General features: G+C 40.9%; 1 protein-coding gene across 3 annotated transcripts in view; it reads right to left on the bottom strand.

The window, feature by feature from the left end:
* The window catches only part of me1 (malic enzyme 1, NADP(+)-dependent, cytosolic), an 86,641-nt gene that overhangs the window by 68,100 nt on the left and 3,448 nt on the right, over nucleotides 1-15,093 (bottom strand). Inside the window, exon 1 of one of the 3 annotated variants that reach the window (XM_077575617.1) lies at nucleotides 6,368-6,457. The exons of the other annotated variants lie outside the window; for them this stretch is intronic. The gene's annotated coding sequence lies outside the window, so the exon portion shown is untranslated. Of the gene's footprint in view, nucleotides 1-6,367; nucleotides 6,458-15,093 lie in introns of those variants that run through there. 3 annotated transcript variants of the gene reach the window in all.

The raw sequence follows: 15,093 nt of genomic DNA, 5'->3' as shown, positions 1-15,093 counted from the left end.
AGGGAGGCACTTGAGGCAACAACAGAACTGTCAAGAGATCCTTTGAGAGCCAGAAAAATTGTAGCATTCTTCAAAACAAGCACAAGGGTCAAACAGAAACTGACTGAAGTCCAGTTACAACTAGACAAACCATGCCGTAAACTTATTCAAGAGGTTGACACAAGGTGGAATTCTACTTTTTATATGTTACCACGCTTACTTAAGCCGCGTGAGCCAGTGGGAGCAGCCCTGGCATCATTAACCACAGATGTGCTACCACTGAGCTGTGCTGAGTACGAGGCAGTGGCAGAATGTTTTGAAGTTCTGGGACCCCTGTCCCTGGCTACTATAGAGCTTTCAGTGGAGAAGAAGGTGTCTGCATCCAAAGTAATACCATTAGTTAGAATGCTTCAGCAAAAAATTACTGAAAAATCTACATCATTACTCCACCTATGTGCAAAACAGCTGAGCCAGAGCCTGCTGCACTTTTTAATGACAAGGTGCAATGTAGAAAACATCCGGGTCCTGGCAGTGGCGACTGTTTTGGACCCAAGATTCAAAACTCTAGCATTTGGTAACCAGACGAAAGCACAAGAGGCCGTTTCTCGGCTCACAGCTAAATGTGCATGACTGATGGCAAGGCGCTCAGTACCCACACCCACAACATCACAGATAATTTAACTTCATTTTATCTGTGCTTGTCTATGGCTTTAGAAAAGTAATATGTCAATTTCTATTTTTTGCAGTCTACAATGAAGGAAGCCCCTGGACCCTCAACCCAACAGGCTGACCCTGATAGTCTGTGGGCCCTTCTGGACTGTCGAGTTGGTTGGTTGTGTTAGTCTGGAGTTACCTTTGACAGCGAAACATGAACGATTGATTTAATCTCTTTCTGTCCTAATGTCTTGCAAGTGCAACACAGAGTGTCCATAATGTGACAGCTGACGCAATAGTAGAGGTTACATGTCTGAGCCCTACCTCTCCAGAGGAGAGGACGCTTTGAACTACTGGGACTCTAGGGCAGCCATTTATCCCCATCTTGCGGAGTTGTCGAAGATTTACTTGCATATGCCTGTCACTGCGGTGCCATGTGAAATAATCTTCTCAAAAGCTGGAGAGGTCATAAACAAAAAGAGGAACCAGCTAAAACCAAATGCTGCTTAGATCATTTTGTTTTTAAACAAAAATGTGTGAAACACCCAAATCCCCATCCCATCCCAGTGTCACTAGCATTCTATACACCTACCATCATGAGTTTCCCATTACACAAGCATTTCAGTTTTTTATTTAAAACTGACACAACAGCTTTTTTTTTTTAAATACATCTGCAAAAAAAAAAAGTGACGTCCCCTCTGGGAGGCAAACCCGCTACTGCCTGCACCTTAGGCAAGGTAGGTAACCACCGCACCACCCACAGGTCATATTTTTCTGTGACGCTTTTCCCTTTGGTTGAACGTAAATGCAATATAATTTTGTCCAGCAGATGTGACCACACTGAATTGTGTCAAATGCCTCGAAGCACTGAACCATGTCAACACATTTGCTTCAGTGGTACAGAAAGCAGTGGCGAAGCAGTGTCGTGACCCACCACACCGATTTGTGGCAAATGCTTCATAACACTGAACCATGACACATTGCTTTATATTGATTTACTGCTTCAGAAAGCTTCGGTTTTTCTATCACCAGGAACTATTTATAATCAATTTGAAATTGATCATTAATAGTTCCTGGTGAGAATTTATTGTATATTTGTTTTTCAGTAAAACTGTAGCATGGCCTTTTTTAATTATGAAAATCTGGTCACCCTACCTTAACCTCAACTCTGCTGAAGAATATTTGTAACACTTCCTCTTGTTTAAGTGCTTGTTTCGCTGACCAATCACCTTTTTGGTTCTGCTTTATCTCTATATGTATGATGCCATGTTCTGTAAAGACAACCCTTCAGCCGTGAACATACAATAACATGTTTAAAACGGTTTTGTTGAGTCCACTGTCTTGCCATCATAATAACAAGCAATTCTACTGTCCATTCCTTAATGTTAAAACAGGTTGTCCCAAACATCACTATACACTTCCTTTTTCTATTCCGTTTCAAGTATCATTTAGACAGACGTAGCATTTGACAGCTTAGGGTTTGCAATTTTTTTTAACTCTTTGACTGCCAAAAACGTTTAATAACGTTTAGTAAAATCCTAAGGAGGGCTGCCAAAGACGTTCACTATGTTTTTTTGGGAAACGGGTAGAGGAAAGCCTTGGCCACCTGTGCTGAAAGTATCAAGCAGATCTAGTTAGTATAATGACTATTTTTGGGCACTAGATGGCAGGGATGACTCTCTTTGGACAAGATCGGGTAGGCATCAGTAGAAGACGTGAGGCGGAGCTAGAGTGTTGATGGGAGAATGGCTGAGGAAATGAAAATGGCGACCGGTTGCAAGCAGCTCACGTTTGAGCATTTTTTTCAAAGACGCAAAGCATCGACCAATGCTAAAGAGCACATTGATGACGACGATGATGATGATGGTGACTCCGAGGTTGACGCCGAAGTTGGAAGCGTTGACGCGGCGGCTATGATCACGTCGTAAAGCCTCACCGGCTAGCAATGCTAACGCCGGAAAACGCGGACAACCGAGCACTTCTGCACAGGCAAACGTTCAATCGGACGACGAAGAGTACCCCGAGTCCAATGCATATTCATCGGAGGAGTGGATACAGTCTGATCACGGAGAAGACACTGGTTCTGGACTACGATGCCACCATGAATGGAGTAGATAAGATGGATCAGAACACTGTTGAATGTAAACAAACGTATTTTGCTATCAAAAAACACTTTCATTGTTGGTGGTAGTGTTTTATAGAAGTAAAGCACTGTTTAGGTGTTTGTGGCATCATTCATGGGAAAAAAAGGTGTCAAATTCACTAGAGTGCATGAAATAATATCGTTTCACAAAAAGCTTGATTTCTCCGTATTTTGTTTCAAAACAGAGCATTTGGGTGAAACTAACCATTTTCTATTGTTGATTACTGAAAAGCGGAATAAGGTAGAAACAACTTTTTTTCTGACGAAAGATGAAAGTTCAATCTTTCATTTAGTAGTATGTGTGTTTCCATAGTCCAAACACCAAATTTTCTGTGGACCTTGAAAGATCAATCAAAATGCTTAAATCAGCTGGCACCCACGGCATCCCTTTTCTGAAAACGGCTGGCAGTCAAAGAGTTAAGCACATCATTTATTAATAAATAAAATGGATGACTGCCATGCAATTAATTTTACTGTCCCTGACTGCATATTGACCATCATAATCTTCTACTTGAAGTCTTTGAACTGCCTGAGCTCTGTACAGGTAAAGCGTTGTTACTCTTAAAAGCCTGGTACACACATAAGGATTTTTCAAATCTTAAAAGATTTGTTATTTTTGTCAGACCCCACATATAAAGATAAAACATTGGGCATTTAACTCTTTGACTGCCAAAAACGTTTAATAACGTTTAGTAAAATCCAAATGAGTGCCGCCAAAATCGTTAAAAGACGTTAACTTTGTTTTTTAATGGAAACAAGTGGAGGAAAGCCTTGGCCAGCTGTGCTCAAAGTATCAAGCAGATCACGTTAGTATAATGACTATTTATGGGCACTAGATGGCAGCGATGACTGTTTTTGGACAAGATCGGGTAAGAGTCAGTAGTAGAAGAATTGAGGTGGAGCTAGAGTGTTGAGGGGAGAATGGCTGAGGAAGCGAAAATGTCGACCGGTTGCAAGCAGCTCACGCTTGAGCATTTTTTTCAAAGACGAAAAGCATCGACCAGTGCTAAAGAGCACATTGATGATGATGATTATGGTGACTCCGAGGTTGATGCCGAAGTTGAAACGCTGACGCGGCGGCTTCGACCACGTTGTAAAGCCTCACCGGCTAGCGATGCTAACGCCGGAAAACGCGGAGCACAACCGAGCACTTCTGCTCAGGCGGACGTTCAATCGGACGATGAAGAGTACCCTGAGTCCAATGCCTATTCATCGGAGGAGTGGGCACAGTCTGATCACGGGGAAGACACTGGTTCTGGACTACAATGCCACCATGAATGGAGTGGATAAGATGGATCAGAACATCTCTTACCACCCATTTACGCGGAAAACATTGAAATGGCACAACAAATGTGTTGCCTATCTATTTCAAATATGCATGTTCAATGCATATATCCTGCAGAAAACAAAAAATCCTGGGAAGTGCCAACACTTTTTGGAGTTTATCCCACAGGTGGTGAGAGGGTGGCTGTTACCACAAGACAAGGAGGAGGAGGAGGAAGTTGTTGCAGGTATAGGAACTGAAGGGCATGAGGAAGCCAGACGTAACACCAGATCACTGTATCATGATCCTGAGAGTAGACTTGATGACAACATGGCCAAACACACACTGCAGTACATACCTGCTAATCCCAGGGAAAAAGGCCGGCAAGAAAGTGTAGGGTCTGCACACGAAGGGGCAATCGCAGTGAAACTAATCTGTGGTGCAAATCCTGCTGCGTCCCCTTGCACGCAGGGGAGTGTTACACAATATACCACACAAAAAGAAAAATTGTGTAATTGAAACATCCACACAATTGTAAATAGTAACACATACACACACCACACATGCACAGTTGCACACATTTGTAAATAGTTCGCCAAATTGTTTTGTCAAATTGTTACACTGTTGAATGTAAATAAACGTATTTTGCTATCAAAAAACACTTTCATTGTTGGTGGTAGTGTTTTATAGAAGTAAAGCACTGTTTAGGTGTTTGGGGCATCATTCATGGGAAAAAAAGGTGTCAAATTCACTAGAGTGCATGAAATAATATCGTTTCACAAAAAGCTTGATTTCTCCGTATTTTGTTTCAAAACAGAGCATTTGGGTGAAACTAACCATTTTCTATTGTTGATTACTGAAAAGCAGAATAAGGTAGAAACAAACAAACTTTTTTTCTGATGACAGATGAGAGTTCAATCTATCATTTGGTGGTATCGGTGTTTCCATAGTCCAAACACAACATTTTCTGTGGACCTTGAAAGATCAGTCAAAATGCTCTAAATCAGCTGGCACCCACATGTTCTCTTTTCTGAAAATGGTTGGCAGTCAAAGAGTTAACAGTTTTGGTCGTATTTTGTGTGGGGTGCTCAGATAATCTCATCACAGCTCCCCACACACATAAAGATTGTTTTCCACCACTGGTCAAGAATCCAGTTCTCCGAGGGAAAGCTCTCGCGTGATCACACGTGACACAAACACGAAGATATAAAGATGCACTTCCAGGTATGTGCCGATGATTGCCGAATATTTCCTGAGGAGGCAGGAGACGGGAGCAGTATAAAGTGTTAATGTCTGATCCCGTGAACACGCGCTTGTAGGGTAAAAGTACTAACTTCCAGCCCACACAGGAACACATGGGTTACTGACCAAAAGTGCTACTTGTAGTCATCACGCAATCCACGGCAAAGGTGCCTGGTCCTTGTTGTAACCACTTGGTATTCATAAAATGGATGGTTGAACATCAGGTAGGTGATATTAATTTGTTTATGTACGAGCGCTCGTTTGTCATGTCAGAGAGCTTTTTTGTTTGGCTACACTCCGTTCACGTCACAGTCTGCGGAGTCAGCTGGCTCGAGAACCTCGGCTTCCCCCAAGATTTTCGTCACAAATATTGAACATGTTCATTATTTAAGATTGTCAGCCCCGACTGGTTTTGGACCCAAATATCGGGACAAATCTATCCTTACACAGCTCACACATAAAAATATTATTATAAGACAATCTTACAAGACTTAAGATTGTCGGGCGTTTGACGTCCTTGGTCAGAAAGGGGCAAAATCTTGACAAAAACAGCCAGAGTATCTTTATGTGTGTACCAGGCTTTAGGCACATTCGCTGAGATCCATTGCTTTGCGTGAACACCTGCTCTAAGAACGTGGTGTTTTTATCAGTGGTGGTAGTAGCAGGCTTGCCAAAAACAGATTCTGTTCCCAGAAACTTGCCATGGATAACGTAAAACTGGTGTTGGACTGAAATTGGGGACAGAAAAAAATTCTTGCTCGGCGGCAATTTTGCAGCACTGCTCCAATGTTACCTGGTGAGCCACATGCATGGAAATGATTTGCTTACAAAAATTGCACTGGTGACCATGTCAAAGTGTCCTTGAGCAAGACACTGAACCCCGATTTGCTCCCAGTGGACCTGGCAGCGCCTTGCATGGCAGCAGTCGACCACTGGTGTATGAGTGTGTGTGTGAATAGGTGAATGGGAGGCTTAAATGTAAAGCGCTTTGAGCACCATATGGTGTAGTTAAAGCGCTATAAAAATGCAGTCCATTTACAATTCAATACATAAACGTATGTAAGGTCAGAATTGAAGACACTTGCCCATAACTGTCTGTTGTTGTCATCTCATGTGCTCTGTATTTGCCTGGTCACCATTCCAGGGTGACTCAAGTCAGCTGTGAAAGGCACATGGTGACCTCCTAATTAGGGCCAGCTGCATAAAAAAACAAATGGATGGTTGACTTGAGGTGACAGAAAGTAGAGTATCAGGCTCCGTCCAGACGGACGCAAAGCTGGCTTCGTTCCTCAAACAAATCTCGTACACACAGAAGCATTTTAAGACTTGCGTGTGTCCAAAAGAAGACGCTCAGTATGTTTAACGGCTGTAATGTATATGCCAAGTCTGGAGTGGGGCTGTAGCGCAGCCACAGGGAGTTAACGGAAAGCGTAGAAGAAGAATCAGCGAAGAAGAAAAACACTTTTTTCCCCCTAACTTTATTGGAATCTACAGAACATGGCTTTGCATGTATCAAAACAATATGAAAAAGACAAACACAGGAGAAGTGACAATGGCGGGTGATTCAAGTACAACATCGCTTGTTGAACGTGGGAATAAAAAGCAAAATATTTTGCTGCAAAAGCAAAGCAAGCTAAGGAGGCTGCGTAAAACGACTACGGCACGGCTATCTGCCATTGTTGTTGACAGACTGATGATTCGCGCGCAGTCACGTGAGATTTTGCAACCATTAAGTCATCACTGGAGGAGTATCCTGCATATGGTGTCCAGACGGACGCGTACGGGGCGCGTTTTGAAATCTTTCCACTCTGGAGCCCGGTTTCAAAAGTGATCGGTTTCAAGCTCCAAAAACCGCGCCATTGTGTGGACGAATGGCCTAAACGGTAAAAAATTTGTAAGGATACATTGAAACTGGCTTTCGTGTGGACGGGGCCTCAGAGTGTAAAGGGTAAAAAAATGAGAGGGATAACTGGATTGAAACTGTAACTGAAACCATCAAGAGGCATGGAGTTTAGCTTAACGAAATTTATTTTCCAACGTCCAACCCAGTGTGCTGTCAGATAAATGCTGTTTTTGAGTCGGATCTTCTTTGAACTCTAATGCTTTCATTCCTGCCACACTCCTCGTTAAGTTAAATCAGCCTGGTAGTTTGCATGCAATCATGCTGACAGCCAAGCAGACAGACAGACGGTGACCGCTGGTGAAAACCTTCCTAGCTGAGGATGCAGGAGTGAGGAATGAATTCAGTGCATTCATTCATGCCAGAATGCACATTCATGTGCATTTGCTCATGCTTACTATCGTATGTGTTTGATGTGCCAAACATACAGCCACCATGATGCTCAGTCCGGATGGACTTGTTCCAACACAAATAGTGACCTCTCGAGTCTCCCCAGAAATATCCCCTGGCAATCCATTCATCGCTTGGCTTTTTTTTTTAAGAACCACTTAGACACTGATAAAGGGAAAAGTGTTTCTGAGAGCATGGCTGCCATCAGTCGTCATCTAACTGATTACATATTTTGCTATCATACCATAAAGGGTCTTAGGATCTGTGTCAGAGTCAATTATATAAATTATTCATAATCATTCTGTTATTGTAATACTGCTGGACTATATGCACAAATGTATTAAGTCACAGTTTCTTTTAGTTTGTGGTTATATTTTGTATGTTCATAACCTTGCGACATCTGTGGCATTGTGCTGTGTGATAAAAGTGCACATTTCAGAGCACATTTATTGTGGCCAGTCTAAGGCACACCTGTGCAATAATGATGCTGTTTAATCAGCATCTTGATATGCCACACCTGTGAGGTAGGATAGATTATCTCGACAAAATAGAAATGCTCACAAACACAGATTTAAGATTAAATGTGAACAATACTTGTGCAAAATGGTATTTTTGTGTATGAAGAAAAACTTTCAGATCTCTTTCAGAGTCCAGCTCCAGCTCATGAAAAAAAGGAGCAAAAACTATTTTTAAAACTATTTAATTGCACAATTTTTCTGTAATTAATCACATTTTCTACTTCTGCTTCTACTTTTTTCTTCAAAGCAGATAGCAGATATTTACTTGAGTAAAATATTGGAATTAATGTAAAGTCATCAAATAAAAACTATATTTAGAACTAGGCAAAGTGCAATTTCTGAAAAATTGCGTGTGAACACTGAGAGCTGAATGCTAATATTTGAATGCATTTGGGATGCTTGTGAAATGCTTACGAAGGATATTGAAAGATAAATTGTGTGAAAATTACATCAACAAAAAATATGTTCCAACCAGGAGTTGAACCCTGACCTTCCACATATCAGTCATGTGCTGCATGCACTATTGTGGATATGGACGTAGCTGTGTCATTGTATGTAATTGTTTTGAATAATCAAGTGTAATATGTATGCATGTAATAAAAAATGTAAAGTGGATTAATATAGAAAAAAAACTATGTCAAATGTCATTTAATAACATGGATGTTAAATTATTGGACAGTGAATATTTCAGAAATTAAAGTTGAAAACAAAAAAGTGTTCCAACCGGCATTTGAACCCACACACTGGTGTGCGGTTTCAGCATTCACACAATCAAAGACTATTTTAAAAGCTTTCTTTCATCCTTGAAAAATACATCTGTTAACACACAATCAAAATTAGCAAGGATTTTTGCTCTGAGATGATACGCCAAACACGTATAAAACTAATATGCTGTTTGAATTTGGCTCTGCAAAGTGCGCAAATTACTTTACAGTTCTCCAAGCATCACGCAAGCAAATCAGAAAGTAAAACTACCTATAGTCCATGTTTATTCATCTTCCTACCAGTGACGCCTCCAAGTTTGCCTGCACACTGAGTTAACTGATTCGTGTGAACGGCAGATGCAGTGACACGTGGTTCAGAAGAATTCCAAATATTTAGGTAGGTAATCATGGGACAGTTATCCGACCCTCGCTAATGGCGATTCAGCACAAAATTTACCACCCTTATCTAATCATTACATTTGTCTTCAGTCCATCTCCCTTAACATGAAGGAAATTCTCCGGCATGGATGTCACAAGAGACATGCCATCAATCATCAACATGGATAAATGGAAATAATTCCAGATTAGATCTAACTTGGTTTTAAAAAGCGATGCGCAAATGGCTTTCTTTCTACTCCAAAGATAAGAAGTGATGATATTGGCATTTTGTTGCGTTGTTTTCAATTTGCAGTTACCTCAAGCTTTTCGGTTGTAACCGAGGGTAAAAGTGAACATTTAACATGAAGGGAATGCCGAGAATGGATTAAATTGAAAAGTATGATACTATGAAGAAAATACGTCACGTTCTGTAGAGTTCCATTCAGGATAAATGTCGCCTTATTTTGCTTGATAACGATAGCCTATTAAAAAAATTCTTGGACAGTGTAGTTTGATCTTTATTTTTATTTTTCTTTCTTAAAATTTGTATTGTATAATCCTGCTCTTGTTAATTTCTTATCCTCATTTCCCGTCCCATTCTCATAATTAAATGTAAAGTTGATTCCCACGGGATTACCAGGATTTAGTACTTTAGCAGTGTAAATCAGTCCCTGCCGGTTGTGTTGCTGAATTTGCTAACATTTCAGATTATAACATGACAGGCTTCTCTTTGGGGCTGTGTGGCCAGTAGGGGGATTTGCTGAATTTGCCAAATATTGCAGTAATTCAAAGATTTGCCTACAAGTTTGCAAACCAGTTGTCTACTTTGATGGCCTTAATCATTGTGGATTACAATCTAACTACAAGTCTCACATATAGCTTTACAAGTGCATTCATAATGAAAGAGTATGAATGATCAATAAGCACTATTATTGGCGGTGATAGGGGGCCCCACAATCAAATTTTGCTTCGGGACCCATAGAGGCTTGGCCCGGTACTGGTCATGATGATTCCAGCCTCTGTGCTGAGTCTTCAGTAACAAAGTTGTGCTCGTACAAGTGTGCAGCTTGCACGTGAAGAAGGGAGTGTGCAGTTAAATTTTGTGGCCACGTGTGGCAGTAGAGATTTGGAATTCAGTTAACTGCATTGAGCAGCTTTAAAGTGTAAACAATACTACTCATTAAAGATACTAATGTAAAAAAAAAAATAACCAAAACTGTATGAAACAGAACAGTCCTACTATGTTCAAACATTGTTAAAGTTTTCTCCACATTGCAGAGACCAGACAGATTTGAGATCCTTAAGAAAAATCTTGAGGAAATTTTCCGACCATCTTGGCGGTCACAGAAAACCTCATCGCTATTACATTCAACATAAATTAGAGTTTATGTCAGGGGCTCAAATAGCATCAGTCAACTTGCTGGGGCCGGGTAATTCAGAAGCAGCACATTCTTCTGGTTGCCACATTCTTCTGTTTTGTCATTAACACAAGACTCACAAGAAGAATATGTCATGGTGCAGCAATTTCTAAGTGTTTAAATTCTAAAGGCCGTATTCCTGGAAGCAATTAAGATTAAAACTGTCAATCTCCCTTTAATGAAATCTTTCATTAAACTGATGATAGATGCTACTTGCTACGTCATGAATAAACACTACTTACAAATCTGATGCACATGTGTAATGAAGGGGTTCCAATATAAAATCAATAAAACAGCAGCACTTCCTTTCACCTCAACCAATATTATAACTGCATCTGTGATTAAAGCGCAAGCACGATAGGGTCCTGTAATTATCCTCTCACTGTCATGAGCCATGAAATTTTGGCAAAATGAAGATATTACCCAAAACTGTCTTCAAATCTTCATCCTGAGCAAACATGCAGTAGCTGCACTGCTTAAATAAGAAAGTGTCAACTTGTGAATGTACAGACAAGTTTGTTGGTCCAATAGCCTTGAAATGTGAGCTGCTGTTGACATAGGGAGGGCAACCTTGAGAGGGTGGAGGTAAGGGCCATGTAGCTCCCCTTAAATGCATCGGATCCTTTTAAGGAGGCCTTTTCATCCTCGTCAGTCCAGGTCCCTCAGGAGCCTGAGTGTTCCTGGGAAAGGGTCCAAGTCTTACAAAAAATCGTCAACTCTCTGCACCTTTGAGGTGAAAAACTGATGTACTAAAAGACCAGTAGCCAGCCGTTCTCTACAATCTTTTGCAACCTTGGGAAAACCATATCTACAAAATCTACAGTATGTTGTCCAAGACTGAAACTAAATACTGCCTTAAATCTTTGTATCTGTATCGCTTAAGAGCGACCAAAACCTCCACCACGCTAATATTCTAAACAAAAGAAGCATTGAGGGAAAAAAAGGAGGAATAGATGAGGTGGTATGTTTGACAAGAGCTTCATAGGAAGGTGATGAGGCTTAGAGTCTCCCTGTGTCTGTTTGAACAAGACTAATGGCTTCGCTGTTGTCCTCCCATGAATGAGGAGTGACTTACAAAAATCTGAGCAGGGGAGTTTGTGCTATTTGGATGAAGTCTTTGTGTGGGGAGTTGAACTGATAGTCAGATCATATTACTGATATATTTATTCAGCCTGTGTCTGCAAATGAAAATGGAGCATTTTTTTCTTCCTTTCTTTTTTTTTTTTTACATTGTGCCTGGGTTTCAGTAATTCACCTAAGATATGGGTGGCGGGGAACGGGGATGTGCTTTCTTTCTGGTCGACACAGCCCACTCTATTTGAGGAATGTCTGACCACCAGCAACCACTGCTGACAACCTGAAACACCTGGTTACACCTGAGATAACCTACTCACACATACATATGCAAACACATATACACAAATACCTGTAGTCCATTGAGTTGAGGGTGAGGGATTAAGTCCCACTGCTCTGCACCAAGACAAAACAGATTTAGAAAAATAGTTTGTATTGTCACCGGTGGAAGTAATTCATGTTCATGGTGAAAAGTGGCCTCACAAGGCTGCCTTTGTTATCGATAGTGTGATTATTTTTCTGGACATATTTTCTAGGCATAGACCAGGGTGACCTGATGCTCTTATCTCAACAATTTGCTGACGACGTGGTTCTGTTGGCGTCATTCAATGGGAGATCTCCAGAGCTCCCCCCCAAATCTGAAGCCATGGTGCTCAGTGGAGATAACGTATCTGTCTCCCACTGGATTGGAAGTTCAAAGTTAGTGACTGAAGGGGAAAAGTAAGTATTTTCAGAGTTTTGCGCACAAGTGAGGGAAGGTATTGCCTTAATTATAATGCATCGGATTTATATAGCACTTTTCAAGACACTCAATGGAATGGATACATTATTCATGCACTCATACTCTGGTGGTAGTAAACTACTTTAGTAGCCACAGTTGCCCTGGGGTAGGCTGTCGCCTCTCCGACCACCACCAAACATTCGCACCATTCATACACCAGTGTGAGTGGCACTGGAGGCAATGTTTGTGAAGTGCCTTGCCCAAGGACACAATAACACATGACTTGGGGAGAGAGGGGATCGCACAGCCGACCTTTTGGTTACTGAATAACTGTCTCTACACCCTGAGCCACAGCCGCCACAGGTTGAGGTTCTATAAATAGGGTGACATAAAAAAAAAAGTACAAAAGTGTGGAACTGCCAATGTGGAGTAAACATTTTTGACTGGCAAATACGTTTGAACGTTTAACGTACAGTAAAGGGAGTCCCGAGTTACGTCCAAGTTACGTTCCTACGCTGGTGATGTAACCCGAATTTCAACTTGAGTCGGATTTCACCGTTAAAGTCAATATTTACATCAAAATACTTTGTACAGTAATTTTAAAAAACATATTTGCGCGAACCGCAAGAGCTGGAACCAATATTTCTTGTTTCTGCATGAACATTCATTGCTGACGGGCGGCAGAGCGGAGCTAATTCAAACTTAAACACGGAAACATGACACGCCTGACGGCGAGCCGACCTACTGATGGACGTCCATTGCTGGAGGTAACAACAACACAACTTTAAATAACTTTAAAATGCCGTGATTACTGTGGGAAATTAATGAAAAAAGTGCTACGGATGAGGCACGGGCGCCGTAAAGTCAAAACGACGTACGTCGCATGCGACGTAACTCGAGGACTCCCAGAACTTGCAAATACTTTTAAACATATTTACAAATACAATTATAAACATTTATAGGCTAAATGCTAAAACCTTTTTTCTCCGTAATGCTATAGTGTATTTACTTGCGCATGCGCAAGTTTAAAAAAACTATTTTTGTATTTGGCCTAAATTATACCAATGCATTCATAAACAAAGTATGTGTTTCTTGTTTCTTATTATCTCTGCAGTGCCTGATTCCTATTTGGCATTTTTTTCCCATAATGCCATAGGGTATTATTGACTTGCGCATGTGCAAGTTAACAAAAAAGCTTTTTCTTTTTTTTCTTTTAGGATTTGACCTACATTAGATCAATACTTTTGGAAATTAAGTAAATACACATTGTTTATTTGTCATTTTTATTATTTATTATTATATTTGCCATTCATAATTTCTGTTTGGCATTTTTCCAATATTAAATAAGTCAATAAATACCCCGTAGCATTATGGGGGGGAAATGCAGAGTTCTTAGCATTTAGCCTACAAGTACCTTTGAACGTACTTGGAAACGTTCTTTACAAAAGTATGTATTACATTCAAACATACTTGCAAATATGTTCAAACGTATTTGCCAGTTAAAAATGTTTACTCAGCATTTGCAATTCCAGGCTTCTGTATGTCATTGCATATTGCTGTAAGAAGATTGAAATCATCCCTCCACTGCTTCCTGCTATCACTCCCCACATGCTGAGTCCAACAGACTTACAGATAATGCATTGCTTCTGGTGCAGTCTGACATTTCACTTATAACAAATACAAATGCAATATCTTCTTAAACCTTTACTATACTAACTCAAATACACGTAATTGTTTAATCACAAATATGCAATCACTTGAATGAAGACTGCAATTGTATGGTAACCAAACAAGTCAAGAGCCACACACTCCATGTTTCAGCCAAAGTCACGTGCAGTTTTGGTAAATCGGCAAATTTACTGTATGCTGTTTGTTCGTAGATTTATGCATGCTGGCCACGGGTGAAGGAAAATTCACTTGTGGTGAAAGGATCTGAGAGCAATTGATGAATGTTGCAGCCAAACCAAAGTAACAAACATGAGAGTCTAATGACTTCCAGTTGTTGCAGTGGGTTATCAGGACCTGCGGTATTTAGCATACCATCACATTTTAGGAACCCAATCAAGAGGCTTGGAAAGGTCAGCCCAAGTCACATCATGGTCTAGGTAGTGCATCAACATTTCCCCCACTCTTTACATTTTTTTAATGTCATTTGTTTATAAATCTGCTTTTTTTCTCTCCTTCCACAGTTGTCTCAGTTCTCTGCACCTCTTAAGATGCACTGGTTATGGTCATCTACAGTACAGCATCAATAAATGGGCATCTGTAGTTCAGCTTTTGAGGTGAAACAGCATCCCTGATTGGGTGCTATAAGCGCTTTTCGAAAAAGGATGTTGTTGTTTTTCAAAGCAGCAGCAGGCGAAACAAGCGTCAGAGACGTGGTGAGGGCTGGGATTCACACAGATGCCTCATTAACGTGTGATCAAGCAGAGAGACAGAGGACGTCTGTGGAGCGCGGCCAGCGCTCTCGTCCTCACCACAGAGAACCCTTTCTACACCTCGCAACCCACTTCATCTCTTTATTGGACAGCAAGCACACACAAGACACATCTATTATATCCGGTTCCCCCTCTTGAGAGAGAGAGGAGGCAAAGTTAACCAATGTGCAATGTGAAGCCACGGGTGCATACGTTGCCCAGTGTGCACGACTGCATGTACAGGTATCGTGTGTGTGCAGAGATTAAAAGGAAATCAAAGCCTGTCAATGT

This window comes from Vanacampus margaritifer, chromosome 9 (assembly GCF_051991255.1).
Source record: "Vanacampus margaritifer isolate UIUO_Vmar chromosome 9, RoL_Vmar_1.0, whole genome shotgun sequence".
NCBI classification, from domain to species: domain Eukaryota; kingdom Metazoa; phylum Chordata; class Actinopteri; order Syngnathiformes; family Syngnathidae; genus Vanacampus; species Vanacampus margaritifer.
This window is presented reverse-complemented; position numbering and strand designations above follow the sequence as displayed.